Source organism: Elephantulus edwardii, unplaced genomic scaffold, assembly GCF_000299155.1.
Source record: "Elephantulus edwardii isolate Elephantulus edwardi_28Jun2011 unplaced genomic scaffold, EleEdw1.0 scaffold00074, whole genome shotgun sequence".
Lineage (NCBI taxonomy): Eukaryota > Metazoa > Chordata > Mammalia > Macroscelidea > Macroscelididae > Elephantulus > Elephantulus edwardii.
Genome location: NW_006399824.1, coordinates 5618672 through 5641703, shown reverse-complemented (window position 1 = coordinate 5641703; position 23032 = coordinate 5618672). Strand labels below are relative to the sequence as shown.

The 23032-nt window shown below is 40.5% G+C and overlaps 2 pseudogenes; one reads left to right on the top strand and one right to left on the bottom strand.

The window, feature by feature from the left end:
- Positions 1 to 9103: 9103 nt before the first annotated feature.
- On the bottom strand, positions 9104 to 9586 carry LOC102867445 (annotated as a pseudogene).
- A 10571-nt stretch (positions 9587 to 20157) lies between these two features.
- On the top strand, positions 20158 to 20379 carry LOC102877533 (annotated as a pseudogene).
- The last annotated feature ends 2653 nt before the right edge of the window (positions 20380 to 23032 follow it).

Sequence of the window (23032 nt, the reverse complement as noted above, 5' to 3'; positions counted from 1 at the left end):
GGAGAAGGGTGCAACAATGAATGAATGGAATTCCAAAATCTCTGTAGATGTTCATTGAAATGAAAAATAAACAACCTAAATTAAAAAAAAAAATAGAAACAAAATTACTCACAGCCATGCAAACCAGCAAGAACATGATTAATATTTTAAATATATATTTTTTTAATCAGAAATTTTCCCGTCACAGTGTAACATTAATATCTTCTAGAGGCAAAACAAGGCTTAAAAAAATTATTGTTTTAATATATTTACAACAGGTTTACTGATATATTAAAAGCTATTTAGCCATTTTCTATTCATTTAATATTTAAGTTGTTTCTTTTTTTTTTTTACTTTTATAGATAACTGCAATAATCACTCTTCGACTATAACTCTTGGTCTGTGTCCCTGATCATTCAAAAATTATAATTCTCCAAAGTAAAAAACTCCTAGACCGAAGTGTGCAGATATTTAATTTTATTTAAGGAAAAAATGCCATTGAGTTTAGGACTGGGTAGAACTGCCCCATGGGGCTTCGCCAGGCTATAAATCTAAAACAGTCAATTTGCCACACCTTTCTTGGGCAGAGTCGTGAACTACTGACCCTTTTAGTTAAAAGCCAAGTGCTTTAACCACTGCTCTACCAGGAGTTTTTCAATTTATCATCTACATAAACTTAAATGTACTGTCGGTAAAAGTGTACAAATTTAAACACAATATGAGACTGTCTCACTATTAGCTAATATGCAGCATGAAAAACAATATTTTGCATTCTTATTTGCTTTTTTCTTGGATTATTATAAGAAGTAGCCCTTTTTGCTTTTTCCCGTGGGTTTGTTGTTTTACACTGTAGAGTCGGAATTGACCCTCCCCGCAGGTTTTCTGAGGGAGATTGCCCATCCTCCCATAGAGCAACTGGTGGCTGCAAACCACGTGCCTCCAGGATTGCAGCGCAGCTTCATGCCACTAAGCCACGAGAGACTTCCCTTGGAATTACAGCAGTATATTCCCAGCTTCCATCCAAAAACAGAGTGGACATGGGGACTACAATTATCTGACTCCTCGAACTTCACAAGGAAAAAGAATTAAAAAGAGCAGCACCCCAAAGCTAATTTCTGTGAGGTAAAAACATGATCCTACACTCCACACGCTAAACCTTTTCCACTCCTCCCCGCCCCCCACACCGTCCCAGTACTCACAATCGCTCTCCTGGGTTCAATAGTTCCTTGCAATGGTCACATAGAACTCACAGACAACAGTTCTCGGGTTTATTAAGGAAGGGACAGTTTACAATTTGCGTTCAGGAACGGCACAGGAATCATTTCTTCAATCAGGACAGTCCCTCCGCAGTCAGACTAAAATGGAGGCCTGTCGCTGCTCCTTCCAGCAAGTATTACAAAACTCTTTTAGCTCTGTGAAGGCGGCCTTCTCTCTCTGGCCCTTACACAAGCCAGCTTGGCTTCTTGCCTGTTTGGACAAGTGTTACAAAAGCTCTTTTCGCTCTGCCAACTATGTAATCTGCAAGTAAAAGGAAATCCAAAAGCACTCGGCCCTAGCTCCACGGGTTGGCAAGGTAATCTCCCCAACAAATGACGAAAGGCACCCCCACTGCCAGCAAGCACTCGGCTTTCTTGCTCCCGGGTCCAGGGGTCTGGAGCTCTGTCTGAGATGGTTTCTGCCATCAGGCAGCAGATCACTCCTCACTACCATCTTTGCCTCCTGCTATTTTCTGGTCATCTCTTAAGTCTTGCACTTTCAGATCTCTCTATTGATGGTACAGTTCTCAGCCCCAAAAGGTGGCCTGCACACTCTGGCTCTTAATACTTTGTTGTTGTTTTTTTTCTCTCTTTATTCCTAATAGAAATAAGATTCTTATTTTGCACCTCAAGGACAGCTTGATTTAAATGCACCAGGATGTCAAACTGGCCAATGTCCCTATGTTAGCATTCTACCCATTTTATTTGCATGATCCCAACAAAAGGTGGCCTTTATCTTTCTGACTTTATTAAAAATCTCTCCAATTCCCTTAGCAGGCCACAAACACTTCAGGTTTGCATAACCCTACTCAGCCATGTAGAGAAATCTTTTGACAGAGAAGCCTGTTGGGATTTATACTGCTAATCCAAATATGACTCCAATCCATTTAGAGCCTTGCAAACACAACAAAGGGTCAGCTAAAAGTCAGTTCAGACTCTATCACAATGAGTTTGAGTTTGACCCAGTCATGTGGTGAAAGCATAGCTTAAAAAGGCCACAAGATCAAAACAACTATGAGGTATCATCTCACCCCAGTAAAAATAGCAAAATTTAAGAGAACAGCAAAGAACAAATGCTGGCGAGGTAGTGGAGAAACTGGAAACCTTATTCACTGTTGGTGGGAGTATAAAATGGTGCAGCCACTGTGGAAGGCAGTGTGGCACTTTCTCAAAAAGTTGCAAATAGAGATACCATTTGACCCAGCAATTCCACTAGTGGGGATATACCCCAAAGAGACCATAACTGTCACCCAAGCAGTTATATGCCCACCCATGTTTATCATGGCTTTGTTCACAATAGCAAAGAGTTGGAAACAACCTAAGTGCCCATCATCAACAAACGAATGGATAGAGAAGCTGTGGTATAGTCACACAATGGAATACTACGCTGCATTGAAAAACAAGGAACTCATGCAGTATTATTCAAAATGGGTGAGTGACCCTAGAGGACATTATTTTGAGTGAAGTATCTCAGTCACAAAAAGACAAATACTGTATAGTGCCACTGCTGTAGAACAAAACTGACATTGGGTTTGGGGGAAGACTGAGAAAGATGGGATAAATAATGTATACTGCATTGAAACAAATGAAGGAAGGAACTGTTTAAAAGGGATATGTGATTAGGTATTATTGTCATGACAGGAGTCCAGAATGAACGCTGCATAATGGAGTGGACCTGGGGGGAGAGATTGTAAAACAATGAAAGAATTTTTCTTTTACTTTTCAAAGAGAAGAGTGAACTGAGGGGGTGGGGGAGGCAGGGAGAAAAGTGCAACAATGAATGAATGCAAATCCAAAGTGTCTGTAAATGTTCATTAAAATGAATAATAATAATTTTAAAAATTTTTAAAAAAGAATTAAAAATTAAGATTTAACAGGTTGTTGTTTTTTTAAAAAAAAAGGCCACAAGAAATTCACTGCAACACACCCTACAATAAGGCCTCACATACGATTGATATTAAATTAGTTCATTAAGAAAATAGATAGTATGCTGAATAAACTAAAGCTGGACTTTCACACATTGCCTAAAAAGGGAGGATTGGTGGCCTAGAGGTAAGGAGTTGCACTGCCAACCCAAAGGCATGCCTTGTTCATTATTTTAGAAAAAAAAAAGACAACAGAAAGAAATTAAAACACAATTTTCATAAATGTTGTAGAATTGAGATTAATACAGAAAGCACGTCATTGTTGTTGTTTTTAAGTGTCACTGAGTCAAGTACAACTTACAGCGACCCTATGAACAACAGATCTGAACCCTGTCCTATCCTATGACAACTTCCTAATTTCAAGCCCATTGCTAAAGTCAGTCATTGTGTCAATCCACCTGGTTGAGGGTCTTCCTCTCCTTTGACATCCCCCTGACCTTTCGAAGCATGATGTCCTTCTCCAAGGAATAGCCTACATACCCAGAGTATGTGAGACAAAGCTTTACCACCCTTGCCTCCAAGGAGCAATCTGCCTGCACCTTCTACAAGACATATCTGTGTGTTCTTTTAGGTATGTGATAATAAACACAATTTTGGTGTCTGAGGAATTCAGCTTCATTGGTTCTAGCCATCAACTAGGCTAATCAATTAATATTCCAGTTCATGCCACATAGTGGTATATTGTACTTAAGACGAGAATGACATAAACAACTTCATTTTCACAAATCACTGCATATTTCCACCTACAACCCAGAGAAAATAAAATAGATGAATGGGACCTTCTAACAATCAAATTCCTATGCACATCCAAAAACTTCTACAACAGGGTAAAAAGGGAAGCCACAGACTGGGAAAAAGTATTTGGTAATGACATATCAGATAAGGGACTTATATCCAGAATTTATAAAATACTTGAGCACCACAACAAGATAAAGGTAAATAATCCAATTGAAAAATGAGCACAGGATATAAACAGACACTTCACCAAAGAAGACACTCAGATGGCTCACAAGACATGAAGAAATGTTCAAAATCCCTAGCTCTAAGAGAGATGCAAATCAAAACAACTATGAGATATCATCTCACCCCAGTCAGATAGCAAAACTTAACAGAACAGTAAACAACAAATGCTGGTGAGGTTGTGGAGAAACTGGAACCTTTATTCATTGTTGGTGGGAGTGTAAAATGGTGCAACCACTGTGGAAGGCAGTATGGTGCTTTCTCAAAAAGTTGCAAATAGAAATACCATTTTACCCAGCAATTCCACTACTGGGAATATACCCCAAAGAGACCACAACTGCCGCCCAAACAGATATTTGCACGCCCATGTGTATCGCGGCTTTGTTCACAATAGCAAGGAGTGGAAAACAACCTAAGTGTCCATCAACAAACGAATGGATAGAGAAGCTGTAGTATATTCACACAATGGAATACTATGCTGCATTGAAAAACAAGGAACTCTTGCAATATTATTCAAAATGGGTGACTTTGGAGGACATTATGCTAAGTGAAGTATCTCAGTCACAAAAGGACAAATACTGCCTGGTGCCATTGTTGTGAACAGGACTGACCTCAGGGTTGGAGGGAGACTGAGAAAAATGGGTTCAATAATGTATACTGCACTGAAAAAGAAGAGGGAGAAAACTGTTTAAAAGAGATATGTGATTAGGTATTTTTGTCATGACAGGAGTCCAGAGCAAAGGCTGCATAGTGGAGTGGGCCTGGGGGAGGTTTTGTAAAACAATGAAAGAATTTTTTCTTTTACTTTTCCAAGAGGGTAGTGTACTGGGGGGGAGGGCTGGGGGGGAAGTGCAACAATGAATGAATGGAAATCCAAAGTCTCTGAAATTTTCATTGAAATTAATAATAAAAAATTACTATTTATTTCCCTAGATAATATATACATCCTAAATTTGGGGACGTAAAATGATGACTTCTTGTTTTGGTTGTTTACCAGTAAGTCTGGAATCGACCCATAACTGACCTTCCACTGAGTTTTCAGAGGCAGATTTTAATTGCACAGTAGGAGATTGTCCATCTCTCTCCCACAGAGCAGCTGGTGGATTTGAACCTTTGGGATTGCAGTGCAGTTTCTTACCACTAAGCCACCAGAGCATCATATGTTGTTGTTGTTGTTGTTGTTGTTGTTGTTGTTGTTGTGTGCCGTCGAGTCGCTTGCAACTCATAGCCACTCTATGTACAACATCCCTAAACTCTGCTCTGTCCTGTGCCAATCACACCGTCTCCGATACACACATCTCCATTATCCAAGTCACTGAATCAATCGACCTCATAGAAGGCCTTTCCTTTCTGCGCTGTCCCTCCACCCTCCCAAGCATGATGTCCTTCTCCAAGGACCTGTCCCTCCTTGCAACATGTCCAAAGTATGTTAGAGCCTTAGAATACTTGCCTCCAAGGAGCAGCCCGATTTGATCCTTTCCAGGATGAATCTGTTTGTTTTCCTAGCAGTCCATGGTACCCTCAATACACTTCTCCAGAACCACAGCTCAAAGGCATCAATTCTCCTTCTATTCTCCTTAGTCATTGTCCAACTCTCTGATGCATAACAAGTGATAGCAAAGACCATGGCCTGTATCAGATGCACCTTAGTCTCCAGAGAGACACCATTGCTCTTCAGTACTTTGGAGAGGTCCCTAACAGCAGACTTTCCCATGGCAATACGTCTTCTAATTTCCTGGCTACTGGTGCTGAGAGTGTTGACTGTGGAGCCAAGCAAATGGAAGCTGTGAACAATCTCAATCTCTTCACCATCCATCCTGATGCTGCCAATTGGTCCAGTGGTGAGAATCTTTGTCTTCTTGACATTGAACCTCAATCCATATTGGAGGCTGCAGTCCTTGATCCTCTGCTGCAAGCGCTTCAGGTCCTCTTCAGTTTCAGCAAGCAGGGTTGTATCATCTGCATAACGCAGATTGTTGATTGATCATCCACCAATCTTGACCCCACATTTCTGCTCATAGAGCCCAGCCTCCCGGATAATCTGTTCTGCACACAGGTTGAAAAGGTATGGAGACAGCACGCATCCCTGGCTGGTGGTGGTGGTGGTATTAAGTGCCGTAGTGAGGTGGGACTTACATAAACAATTTCATTTTCAGAAATTACTCTATTTTTCCTAGATTTCAGACATGTGCTAGATTTTAGGAAACAAATAGGTGACTATCACTCTCTGAAGTAATTCACAGCCACTATGGAAGGCAGTATGGTGCTTTCTTAAAAAGCTGGAAATAGAAATACCGTTTGACCAATGATTCCACTACTGGGAATATACCCTAAAGAAACCAGAACTGCCATCCAAGTAGATATACGCACACCCATGTTTATTGCTGCATTGTTCACAATAGCAATGAGATGGAAACAACCCAAGTGTCCATCAACAAATAGATAGAGAAGCTGTGATATAGTCACACAATGCAATACTATGCAGCACAAAAAAACAAGGAACTCATAATATATTATACAAAATGGGTGGCCCTGGAGGACATTATGTTAAGTGAAATATCCCAATCACAAAAGGACAAATACTACATAATTCCACTGTTATAAAACAGGACTAACATGGAGATTGGAGGGAAACTAAGAAAAGAGGGGATAAATAATATACACTGTATTGAAAAAGATAAGGTGGGGGGGGGAAACTGTTTAAAAGGAATATATGATTAGGCATTATTTGCATGACAACAGTCCAGAACAAGAGGTGCATAGCAAAGTGGGCTGGGGTGGAGGTAGGAGGGAATTGTGCAACAATGAAAGAATTCTTTTAAAGAGACAAGAGAAATGGGTGGGGAACAGAGGAAAACATGGAACAATGAATGAGTGAATGGAAATCCAAGTGCTTGGTAAACGTTCGTTCATTAAAATCTCATTAAAAAAAAAGTAATTCACAGCCATGAGGAATACCAACACTATGAGGAAGCAGTAACTCTACTCCGAAGACAGCAGGGGCTCCAGAGATGAGGTGATATTTGAGTGACCACCAAAACACAAGGATGACCAATGGATTAGAACTGGGAACCCAGAAATAAATTTATCTACCCATGGACAACTGACCTTTGACAAAGAGATAAAATCCATTCAGGGGGGAACTAGAGCCTCCTTAACATAAGGTCCTAGCAAAACTGGGTATCTATTTGCAGAAAACTGAGACTCATACTTCATATACTATATACACAAAACTATCTCAAGATGAACCAAAGACTGTAACGTTTACAGGACTTTGTATAAAGATCATCAAATAAGAAATAGGGGTAAACTGAGGAGCCCTAAATCAATAGCAAAAATACACTACTAACTATACCTGAAAATGCACAATCATGTTGTTGTTGTTTTGTGCTTGTGACTCATAGCGACCCTATGTACAACAGCCCTAAACTCTGCTCTGTCTTGTTCCAATCGCACTGTCTCTGACACTCCCATCCTGATTATCCCAGTCACTGAATCAATCCACCTCATAGAGGGCCTTCCCCTCCTGTGCTGTCCCTCCACCCTCCCAAGCATGATTTCCTTCTCCAAGGACCGGTCTCTCCTCACTACATGTCCAAAGTATGTTAGAGCCTTAGAATCCTTGCCTCCAAGGAGCCACCCGGTTTAACCCTTTCCAGGACAAATCTGTTTGTTTTCCTAGCAGTCCATGGTATTCTCAATACTCTTCTCCAGCACCACAGCTCAAAGGCATCAATTCTCCTTCTACCCTCCTTGGTCACTGTCCAACTCTCTGATGCATAACAAGTGATTGTGAAGACCATGGCCTGTATCAGACGCACCTTAGTCTTCAAAGAGTCACCATTGCTCTTCAGTACTTTGGAGAGGTCCCTAACAGCAGACTTTCCCATGGCAATGCGCCTTTTAATTTCCTGGCTACTGGTGCCAAGAGTGTTGACTGTGGAGCCAAGCAAACTAAAGCTGTGAACAATCTCAATCTCTTCATCATCCATCCTGATGCTGCCAATTGGTCCAGTGGTGAGAATCTTTGTCTTGTTGACATTGAGCCTCAATCCATATTGCAGGCTGCAGTCCTTGACACTGCAGCAGGTGCTTCAGGTCCTCTTCAGTTTCAGCAAGCCGGGTTGTGTCATCTGCATAATGCAGATTGTTGATAAATCGTCCACCAATCTTGACCCCACATTTCTCCTCATAGAGCCCAGCCTCCCAGATAATCTGTTCTGCATATAGGTTGAAAAGGTATGGAGACAGGATGCATCCCTGGCGTACACCCTTCCCAATTTTGAATCATGCAGTGTTCTCTTGCTCTGTTCTGACGACTGCCTCCTGGTCCAAGTATAGGTTTCGCATTAGAATGATCAAGTGTTCTGGGATTCCCATTCTTCTCAGAGTCAGCCATAGTTTGTTATGATCCACACAGTCAAATGCCTTTGCATAGTCAACGAAAACCACAGATAGACATTCCTCTGGTATTCCCTGCTTTCAGCCAAGATCCATCTAACATCAGCTACAATATCTCTAGGACCACGACCCCTTCTAAACCCAGCCTGGACTTCTGACAGTTCTCTGTCGATGTGCTGTTCCAGTAGTTTTTGGATAATCTTCAGTAAAATCTTGCTTGCATTTGAAATCAGTGAGATTGTTATGTAGTTTCCACATTCTGTTGGGTCACCTTTCTTTGGGATAGGAACAAATATAGATCTCTTCCAGTCAGTTGGCCAAGTGGTTGTTCTCCAGATTTCTTGGCACAACTTGGTGAGCATATCCAGGGCAGCATCTGTTAACTGAAATATGTCAATTGGTATACCATCTATTCCTGGAGTCTTATTTTTTGCCATTTCCTTCAAAGCAGCCTGGACTTCTTCTTTCATCACCATAGGCTCTTGCTCATCATATGTTGTTTCATGAAATTCTTCTGTGTCTTCCAATTCCTTTCTTTTTTTTTAACTTTTTTACCAGATAGACACCTTTATTTCACCCTGATTACACCATGAATTCATAGGGAATAGGTTCCAGCAGCTCGGGCTCCTTTCCATTTATTCTTACAAAGTGTGCCTCTCTGGGGGGAGCGGGCTGGCATTTTAGCTGGACCCAAGGGCCTTTCTCCTTGACTTCCTTCTTTTTCTGATCATTTTCCTTCACTCGTTTCAGGAAGCTGTCTCTGCTCTTAGAGTGCTTAATATGCTCAATGCACACGTTAATTCTCTTTGCATGAATTTTACCCCTAACTTGTTTGTTCACAACGATGCCAACAGCATGCTGGGTAACATTGTAGACTCTTCCATTTTTGCCATGGTAACATTTGTGAGGCATTCCTTTTTGAACAGTGCCCATTCCCTTGATGTCTACAATATCTCATTTCTTGTAGAGTCGCATGTAAGTGGCCAAAGAAACAACCCCATGTTTTCTAAAAGGCTTAGAGAACATATAGCGGGTGCCCCTCCTCTTTCCCTTTGTGTTTGTCATTTTGGCGGATCACTGAAAGATGGCGGTTCCGGCCAAAAAGAAGCTCCAATTCCTTTAGATACAGTGACTCAGTATATTCTTTCCATCTTCTTTTAATACTTCCCTGGATCACTTAACATTCTGCTGAAAGCATCCTTGATTATAGCAATTCTAATTGGGACCACCTAAAAGTTAAATATGCATCAACAGACTTCTATAGAGAATCGATAGACTGCAAAAAATATTTGGCAATGACATATTTGATAAGAGACTTGTCTCTAAAATGTATAGAAAATTCTACTACCTCAGCAAGAAAAAGATAAGTAAGTTAATTACAAAATTGGCAGAGGACATGAATAGACACTTTGCCCAGGAAGACATTCAGACCACCAACAGACACATATGTGGAGAGACTGGGACTCTCATACAGTGCTGGTGGCAATGTAACTGGTACAACCTCTAACTTCCTTAGTAAGTTAAGACTAGAAATACTACTTAATCCTGTGATTTCACTACTAGGTATATATGCCAAAAAAATATAAGCTGTAACACACACTGATATAAACACACCCATGTCTTCTGCAGTATTATTTACAATAGCAAAGAGTTCTAAACCACCCAAGAGTCCATCAACGGATGGATGGCTAAAGAAATTGTGGTAGACTCATACAATGGAATATTATGCATCACTCACCAGGCTGCTTCTTGGAGGCAAGGATTCTGCAGCTTTGTCTGACATACTTTGGGCATGTTGCAAGGAGGGAACAATCCTTGGAGAGGGACATCATGCTTGGGAGGGTGGAGGGAAAGCACAGGAGAGGAAGACCCTAGATGAGACGGATTGATTCAGTGATTGGGGCAGTTGGATGTAGGTCTGTCAGAGACAGTGAGGTTCGCACAGGATAGAGGAGGGTTTAGGGCTCCTGTACATAAGGGTCGCTATATGAGTCACAAGTGACTAGATGGCACATAACAACAGCAGCTAATAAACCGTAAGAATCTGTGAACTATTACACAAAATGGATGAATTTGGATTCAATTCTGCTGAGTGACTCAGGGATTCAGATCCTCAAGGTATTGGTATGGCTGAGAAGTTTGCATAGTTTTTACTTTTTTATGCTTTCTGGTATAGGTGGATTTATTTACAGCACATAACCTGGGTGGGTGGGTTCATTGGTTGGTTGGTTTTGAGAACACTGTAGACTATCCCCTGAATTCTAATGTTGGTTTCATTTACCATGTTGGTTTCATTTACCATGTTGGTTTCATTTACCAAGAAAACCATAAATCTCCCTGGTTCAAATATCTTCATCGTTAACCTGTTCATGGGTGTGCCTGAGAACACTGATGCTTTATTTGTCCCTTTGTTTACTTATAGTTGCCTGGTTACAGAAAGTTGATGCATGTTATTCTTTAGCTTTTCCATAATTCACTTGGCTTTTGTCTGGAACAGAAAACCCATCTGCTAACCAAGAGGTAGGCTGTCTCTGGCAGTTCAGATCAGCTGCCTCTTTGGGAGAAAGAAGGGCAGTCTCCTCCTGTAAAGATTTATTGCCTCAGAAAACAAGCGGAGAAACTGGAAACAACTTGATGGTAGTGAGCTTGAGTTTTGAGCTTTTGCCTATTACTTCTGGTTCAAAGTTAGATTGTTCATTAATAAATACCAGTTTACTTTTTTATGTAAACATTTCATAATAGAGAACTGAACCCACTGCTGTCAAGGCAGCTCCAACTTCCAGTGGAATGAGAGCAGAGTGCTCATCGTTCTCCCACAGATGGCTGGGGACTCGAACTGCCGACCTTTTAGCCGTCCAACATGTTACACTCTATGACACGGGGGCTCCTTTAACAATTTTGAAGTAGACACAGATGCTATGTGCTTCAGAAGTTCACTAAAAGAAAATAAGCATTAAAAAGTCACAAGTAAAATTCTGAGGAAAACTAAATTTTAAGTTATTCTTTTCTGACTGGGAAGGGTGATTGCCAGGGCTCTATCCTGTCTCCATATCTTTTCAATCTTAATGCAGAACAGATTATCCAGGAGGCTGAGCTCTGATGAGGAGAAATGTGGCATCAGGCTTGGAGGAAGAATCATCAACAATCTACGTTATGCAGATGACACAACTCTGTTTGATGAAACTGAGGAGGACCTAAAGTGCTTGCTGTGGAAGGTAAGCGATTGCAGTCTTCAATATGGATTGAAGCTCAATAGCAAGAAAACAAAGATTCTCACCAGTCAGCCAATTGGCAGCATCATAATGGATTGTGAAGAGATTGAGATGGTTCACAGTTTTGGATTGGTTGGCTCTACAGTCAACAGTTTTGGCACCAGCAGCCAGGAAATAAAAAGACATATTGCACTGGTAAAGTCTTTGGTTAGAGAACTCTCTAAAGTACTGAAGTGCAACAATGTCAGACTGGAGACCAAGGTGTGCCTGATACATGCCATGGTCTTTGTAATCACTTGCTATGTCTCAGAGAACTAGACAATGACTAGGGATGATAGAAGGAGAGTTGATGGCTTTGAGCTGTGGTGTTGGAGAAGAGTATTGAATATGGCATGGACTGCTCAGAAAATTAACAGGTTTGTCCAAGAGAGGGTGAAGCCAGGGTGCTCCTTAGAGGCAAGGATTCTGAAGCCTCGTCTGACATACTTTGGACATGTTGTAAGGAGGGACCACTCCTTGGAGAGGGACGTCATGCTTGGGAGGTTGGGAGGGTGGAGGGACAGCACAGGAGAGGAAGACCCTCAATGAGATGGATTGATTCAGTGACTGGGGTAATCGGGATGGTGAGATTGGCACAGGATAAGGCAGAGTTTAGGGCTGTTGGTCGCTATGGGTCAAAGTCGACTCGACGGCACATAACAACAACCAGTTATATTAGGGAGCTCTGGAGATCTAGTGGGTAGGAAATGCATTCCTAACACAAAAGCGATGTCTCTCTGGCAGCTAGAATCCACTAATGGTTCCTCAGGAAAAAGATGGGCAGTATTCTCCCATCCGACTTACAGCCTCTAAAAACCTCCTAGAGGGTTAGCTGTAAGTGGGTTTGAACTCCACAGCAATGAGTGAGGGTAACAGTACTCTGTACAGTCTGCTCTGGTGGCTTGGTTCCTAGAGACTTGTACTACTAATTCAAAGGCCAAGTGTCTCCAGGATTAAATATCCACCAGCAGCTCTGTGGAAGAAAGATGGGAAAGATAGTTCCTTTCTATTATGATTTACAGTCTCTGAACCCCAGTGGAGGGTCATTATGGATTGGAACCACCTGGATGGCAATGAGTAAGTGAGTAATTAATATTGAGAGAGAGAGAAAGTCCTAGGGGTGCAGCAAAGTGAAAGATTAGCAGGAAAAAAATGCTGGAGACATACTGTCCCCACCCCCAGAAAATGTGTTGTTATTGTGTGTCTTGGAGTCCATTCTGACTTATACATAGCAATCCAACAGGACACTTATAGATTTCAGAGCTGCTCATAGATTTTTCTAGGCCACCTTTATGGTGTGTCAAGAGGTGGGGCACCTAGCCTCGGGCAGAATCCCTGCTGGCCTCAGAAGAGCCTATTCTAGTCTTTCTGCCTGGAGATAATATCTTTGCCAGTCCAAGGAATGGGTGACTCCCAGTCAGAGGTGGTACCTTCACTAATCCGGGGTATGGTTGTCTGCCAGGTATAGTCCAACAGATTCTGGGAGGAAAGCCCTAAGAGCTTCCAGCTCCAGATATAGGATAGCACGGCCTGAAGTAGAGCTGGGTCTTAGAGGCGATGGAGGAAGGAAACACAGTCTACCACTTGGTGGGCAATATGTTCGAGTGGACTTGAGGGGGAGACACTACTCACCACCTGATGGGTGGGGGTAAGACATGGGCACAAAGAGGGGAGAATGGACCTTTTTAGCTGCATTAATACTGTTGCTGTCACCACTGCCCTCCATCCATGGTTGGCTGTTCAAGAATGAAGAACATGGTATCAGTATTGGAGGATGACTCATCAACAACCTGTGTTATGCAGTTGGCACAACCTTACTTGCAGGAAGTGAAGAGGACTTGAAAAACTTGGAGAAGATTAAAGACTACCACCTTCAGTATGGATTACATCTTAATAGCAAGATGACAAAAATCTCACCACTGGACCAATAAGCAACATCATGATAGATGGAGAAGATTGAAGTTAGCAGTAATTTAATTGTACTTGGATCCACACTCAATACTCAGGGTAACAGCAGTCAAGAAAGCAAAAGATGTGTTGCATTGGTAAAAGCTGCTGTCAAAGACCTGTCCGAAAGTATTTTTTTTTAAAAAAAGAGGGAACTCTGGTGGCCTAGTGTCAAGAAGCTGCACTGCAAACCCAGAGGTGTGCTGTTCTAATCCAGCAGATGCTCTGCTGGAGAAGGAAGGACAATCTCCTCCTGTACCAGTCAGATCCAATTTGATGGTATACACACACACAAAAAAATAATAAAATAAAAAATTTTTAAAAGACCTGCCCAAAGTACTAAAGAGCATGAATGTTGATTTAAAGGCTAAGATATGCCTGACTCAAGCCATGGGGTTTTTTCAGTTGCTTTCTATGCATCTCAAAGTTGGAGCACGAATAAGGATGACAGAAGAATTCGCATTTTTGAATTGTGACTTTGGAAAAGAATGCTGAATATTTCATGGACTGCCAAAAAGACCAAAGAAATCTGTCTTGGAGGAAGTACCATCAGGGAGCTCCTTAAAGGCAAGAATGGTGAAACTTCATCTCACCTATGTTGGCCATGTTGTCAGGTAAGGCCAGTCATTAGAAAGAAAAAAAAATCATGCTGGGAAAGGCAGAGGGTTGAGGAAGACCCTCAACAAGATGGACTGGCACAGGGACTGCAACAGTGGGCTCAAGCGTGTGGAAGACCATGCAGATGATGCAGGATAGAGCAAGGTTCAGATCTGCTGTTTACAGGGTGGCTACAAGCTGTAGTTGACTTGGCAGCACCTTACAGCAATAATCTTTACAGGGCAGACTGACAGGTTCTTTCCTCTCATAGATCCTCTCTTGGTTCAAACTGCTGAATTTAACCACTAAGCCACTAGGCAACCTTCCGTGTAACTTATAGCCTCTAAAAAACTAACTAGAGGGTTAGCTATATTCAGACTCGACGGCACAAAGTCCTCAGGGCTCACTCTAATATAGAATGATTACATCCTAACGAATTATGTCTGCCAAAATCCTATTTCCAAGTAAAATCACTTCTTTTAGAGAGACTGAAGTTGGCAAAGGATAGGACAGGGTTCAGATCTGTTGTTCATAAGATCACTCTGGATCATACGCAATTCAATGACATCTAACAACAACAACAATAAGAAGAGTTTGATACCAAGATTAGAGGAGGAAGATTCATCAACAACCTCTGATATACAGACGGCACAGTTTGCTTACTGAAAATTAAGAAGGCTTGAAACACTTTTTGATTGCTAACTATATAGTCTTCAGTATGGATGGTGCCTCAACATGAAGAAAACAAATGTCCTCACAAATGTATATCAAGATAAATGGAGAAAGGACTGATATTGCCAATTATTTCATTTTACTGGAATCCATTATAAACACCCAGGGAAGCAGCAGTTAAAAAATCAAACAATGCACAGAAATAAGTAAATAAGCTGCTAAAGACATCTTTATTGTCGCTTCAAACAGGTGCACCTGACCTAAGCCAGGGCATCTTTAACAGCCCCATAGGCACATGAAAACTAGATCATGAAATAGGAAGACAGGAAAAGAATGATGCCTTTGAATTGTGGTGTTGGTGAAGACTATCGAATACCCTATTAACTACCAACAGAATAAACAAATCTGTCTTGGAAGAAGAACAATCAGAATGCTTCCTTAGAAGTGAAGATGGAAAAAAAAATTAAAAAAAAGATGTTAAGATGCTGAGTCTTCACACTTGGGGCATGTTATTAGGAGTGCTGAATCCCTAGAGAGGAGCACCATGCTCAGAAATATGGGAAAAGTAAAATAAAAAGGAAGACCCTCAATAAGATGGATCAACAGTGTATCATTCTGTTGTGTGTAAGGTCACTATAAGTTGGAGTCGACTTGATGACACCTAACAACAGTTTTTGCTCACGTGAAACCTAAACCTAAGACAAAAAACTGTTGTCTAATCAGAGCAAGGGACTACTGCATTGTTTAATACTCAAGAAGAGTATGCATCCAGGCTGTATCCTGCTCCATACCTATTCGGTTTTTATGCTGAGTAAATCATTTGAGAACCTGGGATAAATGAAGAAGAATCTGGCATCAGGATTAGAGGAAGACTCCTTAACAACCTGCATTATGCAAATGATACAACCTTGCTGAAATTGGGGAAGACTTGAAATGCTTGCTGCAGAAGATCAGAGACTATATCCTTCAATATGGATTACGTCTCAACATCAGGGGGGAAAAATCCAAAACAACTATGAGATATCATCTCACCCCAGCAACAATAGCGAAGTTCAACAGGCCAGAAACAACAAATTTTGAGAGGCTGTAGAGAGATTGGAACTCTCATTCACTGCTGGGGGAATGCAAAATGGTACAGCCACTATGGAAGGGGGTCTGGCACTTTCTCAAAAAGTTGGAAATAGAAATAGCATTTGACCTGGAAATCCCACTACTGGGAATATACCCTACAGAAAGAAGAGAGCCATAACTCAAAACAAATGTATGCAGATCCATGTTTATTGCTGCATTCTTCACAAAAGAGATGGAAGCAATCCAAGTGCCCAACAACAAATGAATGGATAGGAAAAACTATGATACATTCACACAATGAAATATTATGCAGCATTGAAAAACAATGAACCCATAAAACATGTCACCATGTCTTTTTTTAATAATAAAAAATGTTTTCTTGAAACATAAGATTTTACATAAATTTCCAGACAAGCCATAAAAAAAATGGTCACAAACTTTTTCTTGAAGGGAGGATTCTATGCTTGACAGCAAAGTCACAATATTATTACTGAGTGCTATGATGTTTTTTAATGTTCCCATTTTGGTTGAATCAAGCTTGTCCATTTACAGCATCTAAATAAAGTTAGACTCGGCTAGAGGGTGTATTCTAAAAAACAACTGGTCAGCTTCTTTTAACCAATTGATCTTTAGATCCCACAGAAAGGGAGAAAGAAGCCCATAAATTTAAAATAAAGTTACCTCCCTCTCAAAAAAGAAAAAAAAAAACCCCACATCCCTGCAGCTAACCCTGACTACCGTCTTCATTCACAATGCTTTATACTTAAACCACCATCATGTCTTTTAGCCTTCACTAGACAATGGCAATTTCTCAGACTTTTCTTTATTTTTTTTATGACCTTGTAAGTTTTTAAATGTACTGGCTGAATATTTTGTGCTCTATCAAGCATAAGGTGCACCTGATACAGGCCATGGTCTTTGCAATCACTTGCTATACATCAGAGACAATGGCTAGGGAAGACAGAAGGAGAATCAATGCCTTTGAGCTGCGGTGTTGGAGAAGAGTAGAATATTCCATGGACTGCTAAAAGAACAAACTGGTTCATCCTGGAGAAGGTCAAACCAGGCTGCTCTGTGGAGACAAGGATTCTGAAGTTTTGGACATGTTGCTAGGAGGGACCAGTCCTTGAAGAGGGGCATCATGCTTGGGAGGGTGGAGGTACAGCGCTGGAGAGGAAGACCTTCAATGAGATGGATTGATTCAATGACTAGGGTAATGGGGATAGGTGTGTCAGAGACAATAAGATTGGCTCAGGATAGATAGAACAGGATTTAAGGCTGTTGTACATAGGGTCCCTATAAGTCACAGGGGACTCTAGCACATAACAGCGACAACATCAAGCATGGATTTGTCTGATTTCTTTTTTCTTTTTGTTCCCAAGTTTTATTCAAGGGTTTATACAAAATATTCAAGATAATTGAGTTTCACCCTGGTTAATCTGGAAGTAACAGAATTCATAACTTTCTTGGCTGTTAGCAACTATGCACAAGCAATCATGTAGATGATTCTTCTACAAATATTTTTTGAGGGGTGAGATATTTCAAATACCTTTTGGGAAAAGGCACACCAGAGGTTATAGTTATCTTGCTCTTACTTCTTTCGATGGTTACAACCCCTCCGTCAAGATTACCAGCTTTGGCATTAATTTTGATTTTTGAAGAAAATGCTCAAACTTGGCAGCATCCATATGTTCATCTTCTCCTGAATGGGTACAGTCATGGCTGATCTTCAAAACCTGCTTCTTTTTAACCCCCTTTGTCACAGACTTTTTCACAGCTGCCATGGCACTGCAAAGTCAGAAAGAATATCTGATGATTTCTTATTATTAGACTGTAGTTTCTTGAAATAAAGACCATAGAGGTAAAGTGACCTTCTTATCATTTATACTTTTTTTTAAAAAAGAAAACAAAACTCCAACATGCGATCTACAAGATTTTCCACCAATCTACACAATAGTGTTAACCCAAATCACCTGGCTGAGGTAACACCTCTCAGGTTTCTTTGCTGTAAAGCTTGGGAGTTTGTTTGTTTGTTGTTAAGTGCCATTGAGTCGCAGGCGACTCATAGCAACCCTATGAAAGAGAGTCTTCAATGCTTGGGTGTCTTTCATCCTCTCTCCAGGGTCATAGGGTTTCCAGAGGCAAGCTATTACGGAAGTGGATGCCACTCCTGCTGCCAAGCTTATTTTAATTGGGGAGCTCCACTCAACTCTGTCCACATTGGGTAACCAACCATTAACACATTTGACACACCAGTGTCACAGTGTTCAGCCTCACGGCAACCACAAGTTACCGCTGTACAGCAACTTGTACACCAGGGCTATACGACTAGAGGAATGTCTGAACAAAACCCGTGAAAGACAGGCCCAAATGCCACAGATTAAAAGTCAACCACCTTTGGCTTGGTAGCATCGCTTTCTGTCTACTGGGCTAGCTGATCTCTCTCTATGTTGATTTTATTGTTGTTAAGTGCCGTCAAGTCAAATACTGTACCCAGTAAAATTGTCCATCAAATATGAAGGACAGAGCAAGATGTTCCCAGAAAAACAGAACCTAAGGGAGTTTGTAAAAATAAGACCAGCATTGCAGGAAACACTGAGAGAGGTCCTTCTTACAGAAAGCAAGATGGACCAACGTTAACTAGCAAAAACACCAAAAAGAACTAAACAAAATGATAGCAATAAGACCTTGTCTCTCAATAATCACACTGAATGTGAATGGTTTAAATGTACCACTGAAGAGACAAAGAGTAGGGGATTGGATAAAAATCCAAAATCCATCAATATGTGGTCTAAAATAGACACACCTGAAAAATGTAGATAAAGACAGACTAAAAATAAAAGGATGGGAAAAATATATACCGAGCAAATGGCAACCACAAAAAAGCAGGTGCAGCAATATTAATCTCCAAAAAATAAATTTGAATACAAAACCCATCACAAAGGACAAGAAAGGTCACTACATAATGCTTAAAGGGTCAATAGAACAAGGGCATAACAATAATAAATAGCTATGCATCAAATGAAAGACCTGCAAAATATATAAAACAAACATTTAAAAAACTGAAAAAGGAAATAGACATTACTACAGTACTTGGAGGCTTCGATACACGACTCTCAAGAAAAGACAGAACTACCAGAAACAAACGCAACAAACATATTGAAAATTAAACCACACAATAAAACAACTCGATCTCATAGATATTTATAGGCTAACACACCCCCAAAAAGCACAGTATGCCTTCTTTTCCAATGCGCATGAAATGTTCTCCAGAATAGATCACAGTTTAGGTCACAAGGCAAGCATCAATAAATTTAAAAACATAGAAATAATACAAAACATCTACATAGTCCACTAAGCTACAAAATTAGATATTAATAACAAGAGCATAAAGGAGAAAAAAACGATACATTTGAAAGCTGAACAACACCTTGCTTGAACATGAGTGGGTACTAGAAGGAATAAAAAATGAAAGTAAACAGTTTATGGAAACAAGTAACAATGAAAACACCACTTACCAAAACGTCTGGGAAACAGCCAAAGCAGTAATCAGAGGTCAATTTATAGCAATAAACAAACACATCAACAGGCAGGAAAAAATGACCATTGACTATCTGTCAGAGGCCTGGCTAACTTGCAAGGCAAGACTAGCACTACATTTGTAAAACGAGCAGAACTGATTCCATCTTGGCTAGAACCATCTCAAATGGAAACCTAAATGAGATAATGTGATTACCCCTGCAGGGGTGTTTCAAAAACCTAAATGAGATAATGTGATTACCCCTGCAGGTGTGTTTTTAGGAAACCTATATAAGTCTTTTCAGAGATAATAAAGAAAGGGATTCGTTATCAATGCTGAGGCTCTCTGCATCTTCATTCAATCCTCATCCGTTCTCTCAGCAGAACTGTTTCAATATATCGGGGCAGGACAGTGATAATTAGGGACCCAAGAATGAAGGAAAAGGCACAAAGGACTCCGTGAACATGTAAGGTAGGAACTTACTGAAATTGCCTTCGGTGAAGGTAAGATCAGAGAAGAAGAACAGAGATAGGAATTAATCAGGTAAAACGTTGTATACTGGCAGCGGTGCCAGGACCATGTCGGCGGAGACCACGAGCGGCCCCACCGAGGACCAGGTGGAGATCCTGGAGTACAACTTTAACAAGGTCAACAAGTACCCGGACCCCACCACGCTGTGCTTGATTGCGGCCGAGGCCGGCCTCTCCGAGGAGGAGACCCAGAAATGGTTCAAGCAATGTCTGGCACAGTGGTGGCGCTCTGAAGGCCTGCCCTCAGAATGCAGGTCCGTGACGGACTAACCTCCATGGTGGCCACTGGCAGCTGCCCTCTGTGAAGACCATCTGCTGTTTCTCTCCTTGGCTTAACCAAGCTGTTATGGTTTTACAGTATAGCGTTGTCTATTCCATTGTTAAGTGTCCTGCTATGTAACTCAATGCTGTATTTTTTTAATGTGTGTAAATAGAAAAGAAAATAATATTAGGATGCTCTGTGAAGCTTCTGTGTCAAGCAGTGGCTTGGCTGGGAAAGCGGTGTGGCTTGCTATTACCCCTTTGGGTCACAGTGACAGATGGTCGGAAAACCTATCACATTTGCTCTTGACCAGCACCTCCCATTAGTATTTTACTGCCTCAGCCACGTTGAGCAAGACCGCTGTTGAAAAGATAATAAAACTAAAAAGAGAAAACAAACAAAAAGAAAACGTTGTATACTGAAAATGCTGAAAATCTGTGGTTTAAAATGAAATCCCCAACAGCTTTATACTTTCAGCTTGTGGAGATTAGTTCTAGATACCTTAGACTCTGGGAATGAGTTAGATGAATTGAAAGATGAAGCTGAAAGTAATCATATATTAGAAACGGAAGTTAGATAAGTTGAAAGTAATCATATATTAGAAATGGAAGAGTCTAAAATATGGTTAAGAATAGGAAAGAAAAGGTTTTAACACAGAAGTATAAAGAAAGCTTGAAAATAAAAAAGAAAAGTGTTATAACTCACAATTGAGGCCTCAAAATGTTTATGTTAATTGTTTTGTCTTGTTTTCTGTCTAAATTCATTTACTGTCTCCGTGTTCATTGTCTTTCTGTCTTATGTGACAATACTTGAGCAGTTTCAGTAAAGAATAAGAATTGATAGAGACAAATTTAAGTTAATAACTATATGAATTCTAAATTTCATAGGTGAGGAAAAACCCAAGAGCCGTGTCTCAAATATCTCAAGGCACCAAAAGGAGACGTTTTGTCTCAAGAGATCTTTGGGAGATCAGCTCTTGGCATCCTCCATCACCTTCACAAATCCATGCATTTTAGTTGGTATCTACATACTTAAGTAAAAAATTTCTATCTGCTTTAGCCAGTCTTGAAAAATATGCATGCCTGTGGCCGGCACTCCAAGTCTGTGTCAGCTGTGCCTGTGCTTTTGCTATACTTTAAATGAAAACCTGTAGAAGTAAAAATAGAAACTCTCCACTCTGTTGTTCTTTATAGCCCCTTAATTAATGCTTGTCTGTACTGAATATGGTTGTATAAATAAAAGCTGTGTAGCTTGATAATCACTTGAATCTGGTTGTATAAGTAAAAGCTGCATAGCTTGATAATCACGTTCCTTCTTATAGACTCTTTTCAAAGTCCAAATAATTATATTTCTCATTTACAATTTATTTTAAATTTTTAAATTTTGGATGACAATAAAAGGTCTGCTGCATACAGACAATGGGGAAACATACAATTAAAGTATGCTGAAATTAAATGGAAGGATGCATCAACAAAACAATGAAAAATACCCGGCCCTGTGTTAATATGGGGTCGAGGCTATGTTTGTTTCCTTCCACAGAACTCTGAAAGTGCAAAGTGCCTTCCTGAAAAGCTGGTACACTTTGCAGAGGATGTCTCGCCTGACAGAAATAAGGATGGTCATGTTGCTGACTCTGATGATGAGGATTCAAGCTGAGTCTCAAAGGACATACGTTCCAGATCCTCTTCTCCTGTACCTGGTGACATGGAATGAGTCCCTTATACATGTTTTTGTTAACAATACTTATACTTTAGGATATCCTATCTGTCTTACCAAAAGTAAACCAAAAAATGGGTGTTTGTTAATAAGATGCAAAGAGAATATTTAAAATTAGACAGTGGAAACCCATCGTGGATTGTACAATAGAAATATTTGTCTTTCTACCAACGAGCTTCCAGATATGGTGCAAGTAGAATAAATACCATCTTAGGGGAGCTCTGGTGGTCTAGTGGCAAGAAGCTGCAATGTAATCCCAGAGTCGCATGGTTTGAATCCACCAGATGCTCTACCGGGGAAGGAGGGACAATCTCCTCCTGAACCAGTCAGACCTAATTTGATGGTACACACACACACACACAAATAATAAAATAAAAATTTAAAAACAAAAGAAAAAATAAATACCATCTTTCCAGCAGATGCCAACTTTCCCTCATGTTTTGAGAAAGGTCGTGCTGGCATCTGGCAACCACTGTGGAGAAAATGTCTCATAACAGCGCTATGGACATTCTCTTATCTAACATTAATGCCGGTAATGTAATTTTTAAAGGACCAATGGTTGGAATGCTACCTCGCTTGGACTACCCTATGTTATTAGACTGGTCACTGCTTCATACATCTGGTAATGGACTTCCTATGAAAGGATTTGTGGGAGGAATGTGGACTATTAATATGAAGAACTTTCAAAGTGAATTGTGGAAATTAGTTGCAAGCATGGAATTGATAAATATTTCTTGTATCCCAAAGGATAAATGTAAGGGAAATAATGTCACAAATGCCAAAGTTATGTCTTGTGTACCTGAACCATATGTCTTATTAATTGGTAATAATGTGATCACTGCTGATTATCCAAAATACAATGAAATGTGCGAGGAGCTAGAGTCAGAAAATCAAAAGGGCCGAACTCGCTCAGCATTTCTTAAGCTCAAGGAACTGAAGAACAGA